The sequence below is a fragment of the Leucopleurus acutus genome (genome assembly GCF_964270905.1).
Source record: "Leucopleurus acutus genome assembly, chromosome: 3".
Classification (NCBI taxonomy): Eukaryota; Metazoa; Chordata; class Mammalia; order Artiodactyla; family Delphinidae; genus Leucopleurus; species Leucopleurus acutus.
In genome coordinates, this window is record NC_139145.1 from 90,737,493 (window position 1) to 90,750,114 (window position 12,622).

Below are 12,622 nucleotides of genomic sequence, written 5' to 3' on the forward strand. Positions count from 1 at the left end.
AGGTTGTATTTCCATTTTCATTTGTCTCAAGGTAATTTTGTATTTCTCTTTTAGTTTCTTTGAGTCATTGTGTGTATGATAGCATGCAGTTCAATCTCCATATATTTGTGAATTTTCCAGTTTTCTTTATTTTATACAGTGGGTGGTCAAAAAAAATGATTGATATGATTTCATCTTCTTAAGTGTATTAAGACTTCTTTTCTGACCTAACATATGATCAGTCCTGGGAATACTTCATATGTGCTTGAGTAGAATATGTATTCTGTTGCATTTTGGTAGAATGTTATATATATATTTCTGTTAAATCCACCTGTACTACCACGTTGTTTAAAGTCAATGTTTCCTTACTGATTTTCTGTATAGGTCCTCTATCCACTGATGTTAATGGGGAATAAAAGCCCCCTACTATTATTGTATTGCTGTCTACTTCATCCTTTACGTATGTTCATACTTTATATGTCTAGGTATTTCTATACTGAGTGCATCAATACTTAAACAATGTTATATTCTCTTGTTTGATTGACCCCTTTATCATTATGTGATGATCTTTGTCTCTTATGAGAGTCTTTGTCTTAAACTTTATTTTGTCTGGTATATCTACCCCAACTTTCTTTTGGTTTCTGTTTGTATGGAATACCCTTTTCTATCCCTTCACTGTCAGTCTATGATTGTCCTTATATCTGAAGTGAATTTCTTGTAGGCAGCAAACAGATGAGTCTAGTCTTTTGATTGGAGAATTTAGTCCATTTACATTGAAGTTTATTGATAGGTATGTTACTATTGTCATTTTGTTGTTTTGTGTTGTTTTATAATTCCTCTGTTTCTTTTTTCTCTTTCTTTGTGATTTGATTATTTTCTTAATTGGTATTCATAGACTCCATCTTTTGTGTGTCCTCTCTAGATTTTTGCTTTGTGGTTAACAAGAGGCTTTCATAAAATAACTTACTTTATAGCAATCTATTTTAAGTTGCTAACAACATAAGTTTGAACGTATTCTAAAACCCAGCATTTTTAGAATTGCCATATCTTTAAAACCAGCTTGTCAGAATCTTTCTTGTAAACAACATGTTATTTTGATTATAATGAGACAACTCTATACAGAATTAATATCTTCATAATATTGAGTCTTTCAATCCATTAACATTCCCTATCCCTCCATTTATCTAGTTCTCTTTTTTTGGGGGGGGGCACCAAATTACTTTATTTGAAGGAATGGTACTAAGGAAAGGACTTGTAGATGTTTTGGTACAACTTACAGAAAAGGTAAAGTTAACCCAAACATGCATGCACTGCCTTGGTGACAAGGGAGGTCACCCCTGTGGCTACAGGAAGCCAGCCTAAGGCTTAGCTCTCATTATCACTATTTCCCAGGGTGTGCTTATCAAAGAGATACTGTGCCATGCCAGATTCAGGGGCCCCATCGTGTGCAAGTTGGTTACATGGTCACCCAATTCTTTAATGGATTTCATCTGCTCATTCAGATAATGAGTCTCAATGAAGTCACACAAATGGGGGTCATTTTTCTCAGTGGCCAGTTTGTGCAGTTCCAGTAGTGACTGATTCACACTTTTTTCCAAGTGTAGCACACATTCCATTGTATTCAGCCCATTCTTCCAGTCATCACAGTCTGGTTTCTTGATATCCTGAAGGAAGATTCAGCCACCCTGTTGGTTCTGCAGCTTCATCAGTTTCTCAGCATGTTCCCTCTCCTCACAAGATTGGTGAAGAAAGTATTTGGCAAAGTTCTTCAAAGCCACATCATCGTGGTCAAAATAGTATGACATGGACAGGTAGACGTAGGAGGTGTAGAGCTCCAGGTTGATCTGGCGGTTGATGGTGTTCTCTGAGTCCTGGTGGTAGTTCTGGCACACCTGTGAGGGGGACACAGTTGTCATGGCGGGCGGCTGAGGTGAAGTGGTGGCAGTGGCTGCGTGGCGCTGTAACGGCGGCAGGGACCTTGGGGTGGTCAGAGGGCACTGTGAGGTGGTGGCGAGGGCTGGCTCTGAGAGTCTGGCCAGAGCGGGGGACGAGCGCCGGGTTCCGTCCAAGCACTATTGAAGCAGGAAACCATGGCTACTCTCCACGAGGACTGTCTAGTTCTCTTTTTAATACTTCTTAACTTAGAATAACTACAAAACATTGTTCTGTACATCATGTTTTCTTAGCTTGATATTTTATTTTTGTATGCTATTAAATGGTATCATTTTATACCCAAAACTTTTGTAGTTATATAGAAGTATAAATATATCTAGATAGCTAACAAGATAAGTATATAGATAGGCATACATATAAATACTTGTATATACCAAGCTTTTTTATTTACAAAATTGTCATTTATAAACAGCAAATTATTATTTTTTTCTTGCCTTGTTTTACTGACAATATATCCAACACAATCTTGGTGTGTTTTATTGAGTATACCTTTTTTATTCTGGATTTCAGAAAGATTTCAGTACTTTATTCTTTACTGAATCTGTTTTTGCTCTTGTTTTTGTTTGTTTTTTAAGTGAACATTCTTTATGAGATTAAGATAAATCTTCCAAATTTTCTTAGCATCTTTGAATGTTTGTGAATTATATTAAATGATATTTTTGCAACTACATATACACTTTTCAATAGATACCATATGTATGATTTTCTACCTTATTAATATGGTGAATTACATTGCTTGATGTTTCTGTATTGTGTTTCTTGGAAGCAAATTATGTTGAGATATATTTATTTTAGTTAAGTAGATAGATGATAGGTGGGTAGATAGATAAAGATAGATTTGATATGTTAATATTTTGTTTTGAAATTTTACATCTGTATTTATGTGAAAGGTTAGCCTATAATTTTCTTATTTTGTAATATCATTGTCCAGTAACTAAGTTATATTGTACACATAGAAAACTTTGCTGAGTAGTTTGTGTATAATCAGTATTATTTCTTCCTTAACTGTCTGGAAATTATGTAGGTGACACCAACTTGACCTGGCAATCTCATTGAGTAAATTTTGGTACACATTCTGATATATTTATTAAATATAGTAATATTCTGTTTGTCAGTTTTGGTAAATTGTGTTTTCCTAAAATATTGTTAAGTTCATCTGAAATACAAAATATTTGGTGTAAAGTTTATCATAATTATTTTTATTTTCCTTTTTATTAATGCCCATAAAATTAGTAGTTTTCATGCATCTTTTCTCTTTTTTGCTTGATTAATTTTGTTTTTTGGTTTATAAATTAGCTTTTAAGAATAACTAAAGTGCCTTTGTTGATTTTCTTTATGGTATGCTTGTTTTTTTATTTCATTGAATCCTACTCCCACATTTTTATTGTTCTTTTTTAATTAAAATAAAGATGAAAGTCAATGAGAATAAGATAAATCAACTTGGAAGAATGCTGTGAAACAAAACTAAACATTTATGTAATGAATATGGATCATTTGACTTACTTTCTAATTTTAGTCCAGATGTAGTATTGTTTTCACAAGTTTACAAATGATAAGAATTAGAAAGAGAAAACTTAAGTAAATTAACTGTAGGTTGCAGAGATAGGGTTGGAGGTGAAACTAGCATTTAAATCAAGGTTTTCCAGAATTGAAAGTCCATTATTGTCTCATATTACTATACTGCTCTGGCAAATGTTTTGTGAAGTTACACTTATAGATCTTGAATAGGTGTCTAGAGTTTGTCTACCATCTATCATTTGACCCTTTGCTTTCACTAGCTAAAATTTCACACCTTATCCTCCTCACATATTTTTTGTATATTGCAATATTCCTTCTTTTCTTTCCTTTTCCTCCTTTTTCTCACACGATTTTATTTTTATTTCCTTCCTTAGTTTTCAGCCAAATGTGTAACTCCAGACTATAAATGCATAGCAATAAGATAGAATATATTTTGAAAACCATTCTTCCATTTCTTTTTTTTTTTAATGCACCTGGATTAGCTTAGCCAAAGTTTGTGGGTTTATTTGCTCAATTAATGGCCGCTGACTGATGGACTGTCTGAAAAACACCCTATTGTTCCTAAATTAGTTGTAGCAAATAAATATGTTTCTCAGTCATTATTTGGAAAACATCTGCATTGGTAAGCAGCTTTTGCTACAGTAACAGATTCTTGACTATAAATGACTTAAATAAGTGAGTATATTTTTATATAACAAGTTTGAGGGCTGCTAGTACTGGTTTAGTGGTTTAAAGATGTCAAAGACAATATCTCTTTGATTCCCTTGACTTTTCTCCCATGTCTGCAAGGTGGCTGCTCAAGAGCCAAGTCTTTTGTTAACATTCAAAACAAGAAGGCAAAGGCAATCAGATGTGAAGGGAGTGGTAGATGGTAGTTACAGTTGTCACTGACTCATGAAATAGTTAGCTAAGGAATAGGTCAGGAAGGGATTAGAGACCCTGCAAGGAGAGGAATATGGGACAACTATTGGAAGGAATGAGTCTTGGGGTAGAAAATAAATGATTAGTAGAAATTCTAAGCAATGGTCAGGGTCTGTGAATGCTTGCTTTTTATCTGGATTGTTATAGGTTTATGAGAAAAACAAAGAAAGTTTATTAAAAATATGCATGGAGGATTACAAAGTCAATAATGTAATTTAGGACTCTTGTTTATAACTGATATAAACCCAAATCAAAATCAAATAAATAAGTAAAGCAATCTCTGGCTTTCATAACAGAACATTTCAGTAGTAGAGCTGTTTCCAAGCATAAATTATCTCATGTACTCAAGATTACATGAGAGGTATATTTGTAACTCAGTGCTGATTTTCTCCATGTTGGCTTCATTTTAAGGAGGTTACTCCTGGGTAAGACAAAATGGCTTGATTCTACTGATTAGGCAAACCTAGATGAAAGAGAGTGCTTCATTCACTATAGTTTCAACCCAGGTGTTGGGATTTGAGTTTCTCTGATTTGGTCTGAATCAAAGCAAATAATCAACTTTATAATCAACTTTAAATCATTTATTGTGGCCAGGAACATCCAGAGGTGTGGTCACCCATCTACAATTATAAAGACTGAGATTGGGAATAATTACTTCCCACAAGGAAATTCAATGGAAATTGATGTTAAAATAATAGATACTTATGGCCAAGTGAACTGGTTCAAGTTAAGTTGTCTGTAAAATGTGGAAATTTAAAAATCACCATGGTTTGGTTTTGGGGTCCTAAGAACTGTATAAGTAAAAGAAGAGGGTTTTTTTTTGGGTGCAGATTTGCTTCAATGAGAACTATTAGAGTAGATATCCAAAGATAATAATAGAGCAGAAAAATCCAGATGAGAAAACCTAATGGGAAGTAATATGAGAAAATTGGGTAGGGTACAGATGCTGAAGGTGTAATTTCACAAAGAGTGCAAATTAATGGTAAATTGAGAGAGAGGAAAATAAAACCTTAGAAATATAGATTAAGACAGTGTGTTCAAAGGGAATAGAAATTTTTAAGATGCCAGTGACTAGGACAGTGGCTGGTACCAGACAAATATTTGTTGAATCTATGCAGATAAAATAGAACATTATAAAATCCAGGGATAATTGTATTAGCAGTTAAGTACTTTGAAAAGATGATGTATGATGATATATTCAAACAATAATAGATCATAGTTTCAGTGTATTTGACAGGTGAAGAAAGGAGCTCTACTTAAATTCATGGCTGCTACTGGAGTTAAATAAGGAAAGCATAAGGAAGATGAATATGAAAACTACAGCAAAATTTCTTTCAGAATGGGTCAAAACCAAGGTCACTTTGTAAAAATGGATTTTCTGGAAAAATGGAAATTGGCAATATCCCTTAATACTCTCATTGAAAGAAAATCTCATTTTATTAGGGTAATGGTAAGTAATAAAACATGACTTCCCTTTTTTCCCATTTATTAATGAATTAGAATGTGCAAAACCCTGGTAATAATTGACATAAAAAGGCTCATAAGCATCATTAATGTCTTCCTTACCAGCATTTTAATTTTACAAAACCAGCATTTTTGTTAAAATTATAGTACATTAAAAGGAGTTTTATCCTACTATTTGCTAAAGATGTATGATGACAGTTTTTAAAAAGATAAGCATGGGTGGTGGAGAAGGCAGTTCAGAATTTGGCCTATACCATGTGAGAATTTTTTCTTAGACTAAAGATGTAAAATGAGATCAACTAAATATTTTTGGTTTGAAAAAACATATGATAATTTTCAAGTTTTATATATTTAATTTCCAAGGATTTTTATTTGAAACTTTGAATAGTTAAAATCATTGAAAAAAAAAAGAGCATGAATCAAAATCTAAAATGTAGGATAGGCTTTGAGACATTGGAGAAAGTGCTAAATTTGGCAAATATGCAAATATGTTTCTGGCAATAATAACATATAGCTTTATCATCTACTGCTTGATCCTCCAGAGGATAATTAAGTTCCCTCTCCAAACAATTTGTCCTAAGTGTACATAATAATATCACTAATTAAAATGTCCCATTAATGTCTTCATTTTATTTCATAGCTCAGTTAATTTTCTAGGCAGGTGAACTAATACATGCCTATTATTAGCTTACATTTTGAATCACATCCAATGGTAATTCATAATCATTCTATGCCATTTCCAGTTTTGAACTAACTCCATATGCTGAAGACTTAAAAATACTCTCCCACTCTTTGCTTCTTTTTTATTACAAATTTTGTAACTTTGCCAGATACAGTCTTAGGTGCTTAGATCTTATGACAGCTTTTATTTATATATACTTAGATTAGAAAATACTGTATCTTCCATTCCAAATGTCTTCAGTTCATATATATTATGAAATGAATTTACAGACATTTTATTCAGTTATTTGAATTTTATGTAAGGTTAATTTAACCTACTAATATCTATGACTGAAAAAAAAATTGATGGCAAGTCTATAAGGTACTGGATTCACAAGATCTAATCTGTGGGGTAGGAAAAGGAAGGGGAAGATGACCACCGACAGGTAACAAAGAAGGCCTGAGATAAACTGTATTCAGGTTTGTCTTGCCCTTAACTTGTCTCCTACTGATAGATTTAAGCCTTATATGCATGCCAATATATTACTAATTTAAAATTTTTTCTAATAACTTGTTTTTAAATTAAAAAATTTTAAGGTCTTAAGAGATATTAGTATAATTTGGGGGGAATATCTAGCCTTCCACAAGACAGTAAATACTGAGTCATTAAATTCCATGTGGGGACTGGTTATGGACTTTAGTAACAATGATTCTGAGATGAGGGAGGCATACGATGCTCTTGACTTGTACCAAAGTGTTTTACATAACTTAATGCACTTCAGACTCATTAGACTAATTGTCATTGAATTTCCTTGATTTTTAGTTTATTCATTTTTTAAAAATAAATGATAGTGGGCTCCCCTGGTGGCGCAGTTGTTGAAAGTCCGCCTGCCTATATAGGGGACACGGGTTCGTGTCCCGGTCCGGGAAGATCCCACATGCCGCGGAGCGGCTGGGCCCGTGAGCCATGGCCGCTGAGCCTGTGCGTCCAGAGCCTGTGCTCTGCAATGGAAGAGGCCACAACAGTGAGAGGCCCACGTAACGCAAAAAATAAATAAATAAATGATAGTTTTGGAATGCATGATCTGGTATTCATCCCTTTCAACTGTAAGCCCAAATACTAATGGGAGATTGACAACCTCTAACTAAAAGTGTGGAACTCGTAATGGCAGTCCTTTCTCTCTTGACATTGACTTCTGTAGGACTGGGAACACACACACTGGTTCAGGGATGACAGGGAATAAATTTGTTAGTGAGACTAGAAATTTACCAGATGCCTCTGGGAAGTAAGGAGTTTTTTCTTTTTTTAAACGCTCTTCCACTAGACACATATTATGGTTATAATGCATATTTCTTTATTCCCGACATAGTATCTCATTGTTTATTGGAGGGTGAAACTATTCTAAAATAAAGTATACAAAAAATAATTATACACTTCAGTGTTAGCTATCCAGTTAAAATTCCTATGTGTATCTTAATCTTTCACTTGCTGAATAAAATGCAATCACAGACTATCCCTTACACCTTGAATCTATGTGACATCACTGGAATTGGTTGAATAGTTCCAACTGAAAATAAAATGTTAGAGCATATCTGAATAGTGAGTAATCAACTTTTGGAACTTTGCTGCATATTTCAATTATGAAATTGAAATGCATACCCAGTACTTATTTTAGTAAAATGGTTGTAAACCACATGTCCCATTCAGAAAAAATCTCCTTTTCCTCTCAAAATTGTCCCCACAAAGCTACTCAAATAGCGAGAATTAAAGTTTTATGAAATTTGCTTATGAACACATGGCTGCAGTTGGGGTCTTTTGTTGTTTCTTTGTATTTTTCTTTCTGATTGAAAGAAACGAAAGAAAACTTTTAACATATAAAGCAACATAACAGTTTTATTCTGGGTACATTATCAATATATTTTAAAATAAATGTAACTCAATATTAACTTGCCCCATCAAGAGAAGCTCAATAGGTCTTTAAATATAAGGTAATGTAAAGAAAAATGTTTGTAGAAAATATAATTAAAGTGGGTTAACAATAATCTCAATAAGGCAGATAACGATTTTTTTTTAGCTTTGCTCATCTGACATTTGATGCTGTTAACAGTATAAAATTAATTTCCTCAAATCAAAATACATTTTTATTAAAAATCATTAGATACATCAGATAGTAAATATATCAATTTGGTCTGATGCTGTCTCAGAGCTTTTCATTTGAGATTTGTAGAGGAAATTACAGACCTATGATAAAATCATATCAGATATAACAGCCACGTATTTGAAATATCCTCAAAAAAAAGAAAAGTTGCTATTTTCAAACACTTTTATAATTGACACCTGTTCAATAGGACTGTCTTCTCCCAAGTATACATCTCACCTCAACAGTCAGTAGGGAATGCCCTGCCTTTTAATCATTTCCAGAAGTGCTTCAACACTATGGGAATGATAGTGCTGTGTCATTCCACATTGATTTAATCGGTGACATGTTCCTGGAAATCACTTCATGGTACACTATTATATAAAAAATGAAGGGAAATTACTGCAAAGAGGGGGAAAAAAAGCATATGGTACTGGATAACAGTGATCATTTCAAATATTATAAAGCGTGTCACTTAATCTATTTCTGCCTCAATGTAACCTCCCTCCTCTGTATCAATATTATTAAGGTATATCAGCTACTATGAAGAAGCACTTACCTTCTAAGAAATGTATCTTAAATATAACATTAAAGAAGTATGAATTGCTATCCTGAAGCTGAAAAACTATGTTTTATGGCTTTAATAAACATCATTATGTCCATACATTATTCACATTCATGCAAGTGAGTGTGTGCACACATACCCCTCACACCTGCGTGCACACACATAAACACACATGCACAAAGGGAGTAAATGTGTGATAGTTGTTGAAATTGCTTTACTAAATGTTCTGTTCTAAAAGGTGAAAACTGCCTGGATTATTTTAATTAATGTAGGCTTTAAGCATTTAATCCTGGTTTCCTTGAAATGCTTTTGGTAGAGGCAATGTTTTAAAAGTTGTCTGTAACTTATGAATGTAAAAAAAAAAGAAAATCTTAACATGAATTTGGGAAAGTCCAGTGCTGAGATGATGACTTTATTATATTCACTATTTCAAATTTCAAAGCTAATCTAATGGAAGTACACATAAAATCAGTTTAAACAGTTTTTGAATAGACTATAAGGCATTTATTTTTAGAAGTTTTATGCAATGTAGATTTTTAGTATTTCTAATTCCTGGTATTATGTTTGTATTGTGTGAATTAGTATTAACACATTTTTCTGTAAGGTGCATTTTGTGCAGAAAAAAATTCTTGTCTTCAAATGTCTATCAAAGTGTCTGTACCCTGAATCTTTTCAGATCTCCCTTGTTTCAGCAGTTTCCTGATGCAGGAAGGAGTTTCCTAGCGTTTTTGCCAAATAATCTGAATAATTTGTTCATGTACATAGTTACCTCCTAAAAGGGATTTGAGGCATGCTCCTTATAACATCAAAATTTTGTTCTTTCTCCTACATTTTTACCACACTCTCCCAAAATTCTGAGACACCAGTTCCAATAAGTGGTTCTTTGTTTGAGTGAGAACTGGTCATCTGCTTCCCTGTAGGGGTCATCTGGACTTGTTTAATCATGACATATTTCTAGCATCACCAGAGATAGAATTCTGTCTTAGTATTCTCAAATAACTAGATTCTAACCCTCTGATTATTTCACATATCCCCAAATCTGACTTATATCCCATCTCATTCCCAATCCACAAATCCTTTCAATGTGCCTCTGGAACTCCTGGACTGTCATCAAGGTATGTCTTAAATCCTCAACTTTCTCTGAATCATCCCTTTAACTTCTTTTTCTAATATGACCTTGGCTCTCTTCTGAGGTCACTAATTCCGCTATGCCCTTGAGATGGCTAATCTTTCCGCTTTAGAGTAGGTGATTCTTTTTACTCTTAACGGCTGCTTTCAGACTATCAGACCTCTATCCCCTCGCACTACACACATACACACACACTTTCTCAGCTCCACTGAAGTTCACATGATCAGACCGTACCCCTATTATCACTCTTTGTGCAGTCTTTCTGGTCAGTTCTCCTTGTTCATGGATAATTTTAGTATCTGCTTTACTGACACCTACTCTATCACTGTCCTGCTCAACATTCTTCAAAATTACATTACGTTTGAATAATCCATCCAGCATCCTGTCAATTTGGTTCCTTATCTTCATTTTTATTGATTTTTTCCTCCATCTTACACTCCTAATATGATACCCTAAAACTTGTCATTATAATAAATGCAACACATTCCAAATCTCCATTTCAATTACCTTATCCTTAGAGCACTACCTGCAATATTTAAAACTTATTCTTTCTAGAACTGAAGTTAATTAATAATCCTATTCTCCTAGGTGACTATTTTGCAGGTTATTTTTTATCTCCTTAAACTTCCAAAATCCACCTTCTTCTCAACCGGTAATCTTCCTCTGTCAGTGCCCTGAAGCCAACAATCTCTAGGGATATTTGGTATTTTTGTAATTTGTACAGTTATCAAAATTTGTCTGTGCTTAAACAAGATTATGAGGTGGTATTTGTTTGTTTTTGTCTTAGTCTCACTTCATCATAGTCCTAGAGTGATATTCCCACCCACACATGTCCTTAAATAGTTTAGAATAATTATAGATATCTGTGCGTATGAGATAATAAATTTACTCTGAAAACTTGGCATTTGAAAAAAATTGACAGTATGACTACCAGGGGTGGCATTTCCTTGGTAACGTCACCACAAGTAAAAGTTTATCCAATTTTGAGCTAACATCCACTTTTTTTAGTAATCTCAATAGTAAATACCCATGTAATATAAATTTTGATTTTTTCAAGAAATTATGCTTTTGACATTAATTGGACCTTACTGCATAGGTATGCATACAGTTTTATCTAAGTTCTGAGATTAGAGTTGTACAACTAAGACAACTCAGTACTCTATATTGAAGTGGAATGAGGGTGAGGTATTATTTTGGAGTAAGAATTGATTTCGTTTTGAAATGCTCACCTGATCCTACACTCAGTGGTAATTATCTTGATTTATGTTCTCAGAAATATACCTAAAGACTCAATTCCTTTTTAATTTCACTGACTTTTTTTTTCTTTATCAAGGTATAATTTACATACAATAAAATCTACTTCTTTTAAGTGTAAAGTTTAAACTTTGGTAATTGAATTCAGTTGTATAACTTCCACCACAATCAGGATATAGAAAATGCCCACCACCAGTGTGACCTTTTCTAATATTATTCTGTGAGATTACTTATGCTCAATAAGAGAACATCTTGACCTAACTGTGACTGCGAGGCCAGCTTCTAATAACACTGAATACTTGCTGTTAGTGTTAGCTGGTTCAGAATACCAGGGGATTCTTTTCTCTTTCACATTTCTCCCTTAAATAAGAACAAAGTGTTAAACAGAAGATAGCTTCTACATCTTCCCAGTACCAAATATACATATTTTCAGCTAGTTTCTGCTACATACATAAAATGTCATTATTCCTATATAAGGCAAACCTTTCTCCCTATGTATTGGATTCTATCCCATATCACTAAATCAAGGAACTTCCTTCTACAGTTTTATTTTCTCGCTTCTTTTTAAAATATCTTTTATTTTTATTGAGGTATAATTGATGTAACATACTAGTTTCAGGTGCGCAACATTTTGATTTGATATCTGTATATACTGCAAGTTTATATCACAATATCACAAAATCATCACAATATCACAAAATCATCACAATAAATATCTGTCACCATACAAAGATACAAAGTTTCTTATGATGAGAACTTTTAAGAACTCTTAACATCTTTCAAAGATGCAATACAATGTTTTTAACTATAGTCACCATTCTGTAAATTATATCTCCATGACTTATTTTATAACTGGAAGTTTACCTCTTGACCCTCTTAAAACATTTTTCCCACCTCCCATTCCCCTTCCCTCTGGCAATTACCAATTTGTTCTCTGTATTTTTTAGTTTTTTGTTCATTTTTTTAATTCATTTTCTGTTCATTACTTTTTTGTAATGAACAAACATTACATTTTTCAAATGTAATTTTGAACAAACATTA

General features: G+C 33.3%; 1 pseudogene across 1 annotated transcript; it reads right to left on the reverse strand.

Moving 5' to 3' along the window:
• Positions 1-1,295: 1,295 nt before the first annotated feature.
• LOC309960295 (ferritin heavy chain-like) lies at positions 1,296-1,895 on the reverse strand (annotated as a pseudogene). The gene has a single exon. The product of its transcript is annotated as a ferritin heavy chain-like (transcript).
• Between the last annotated feature and the right edge of the window lie 10,727 nt (positions 1,896-12,622).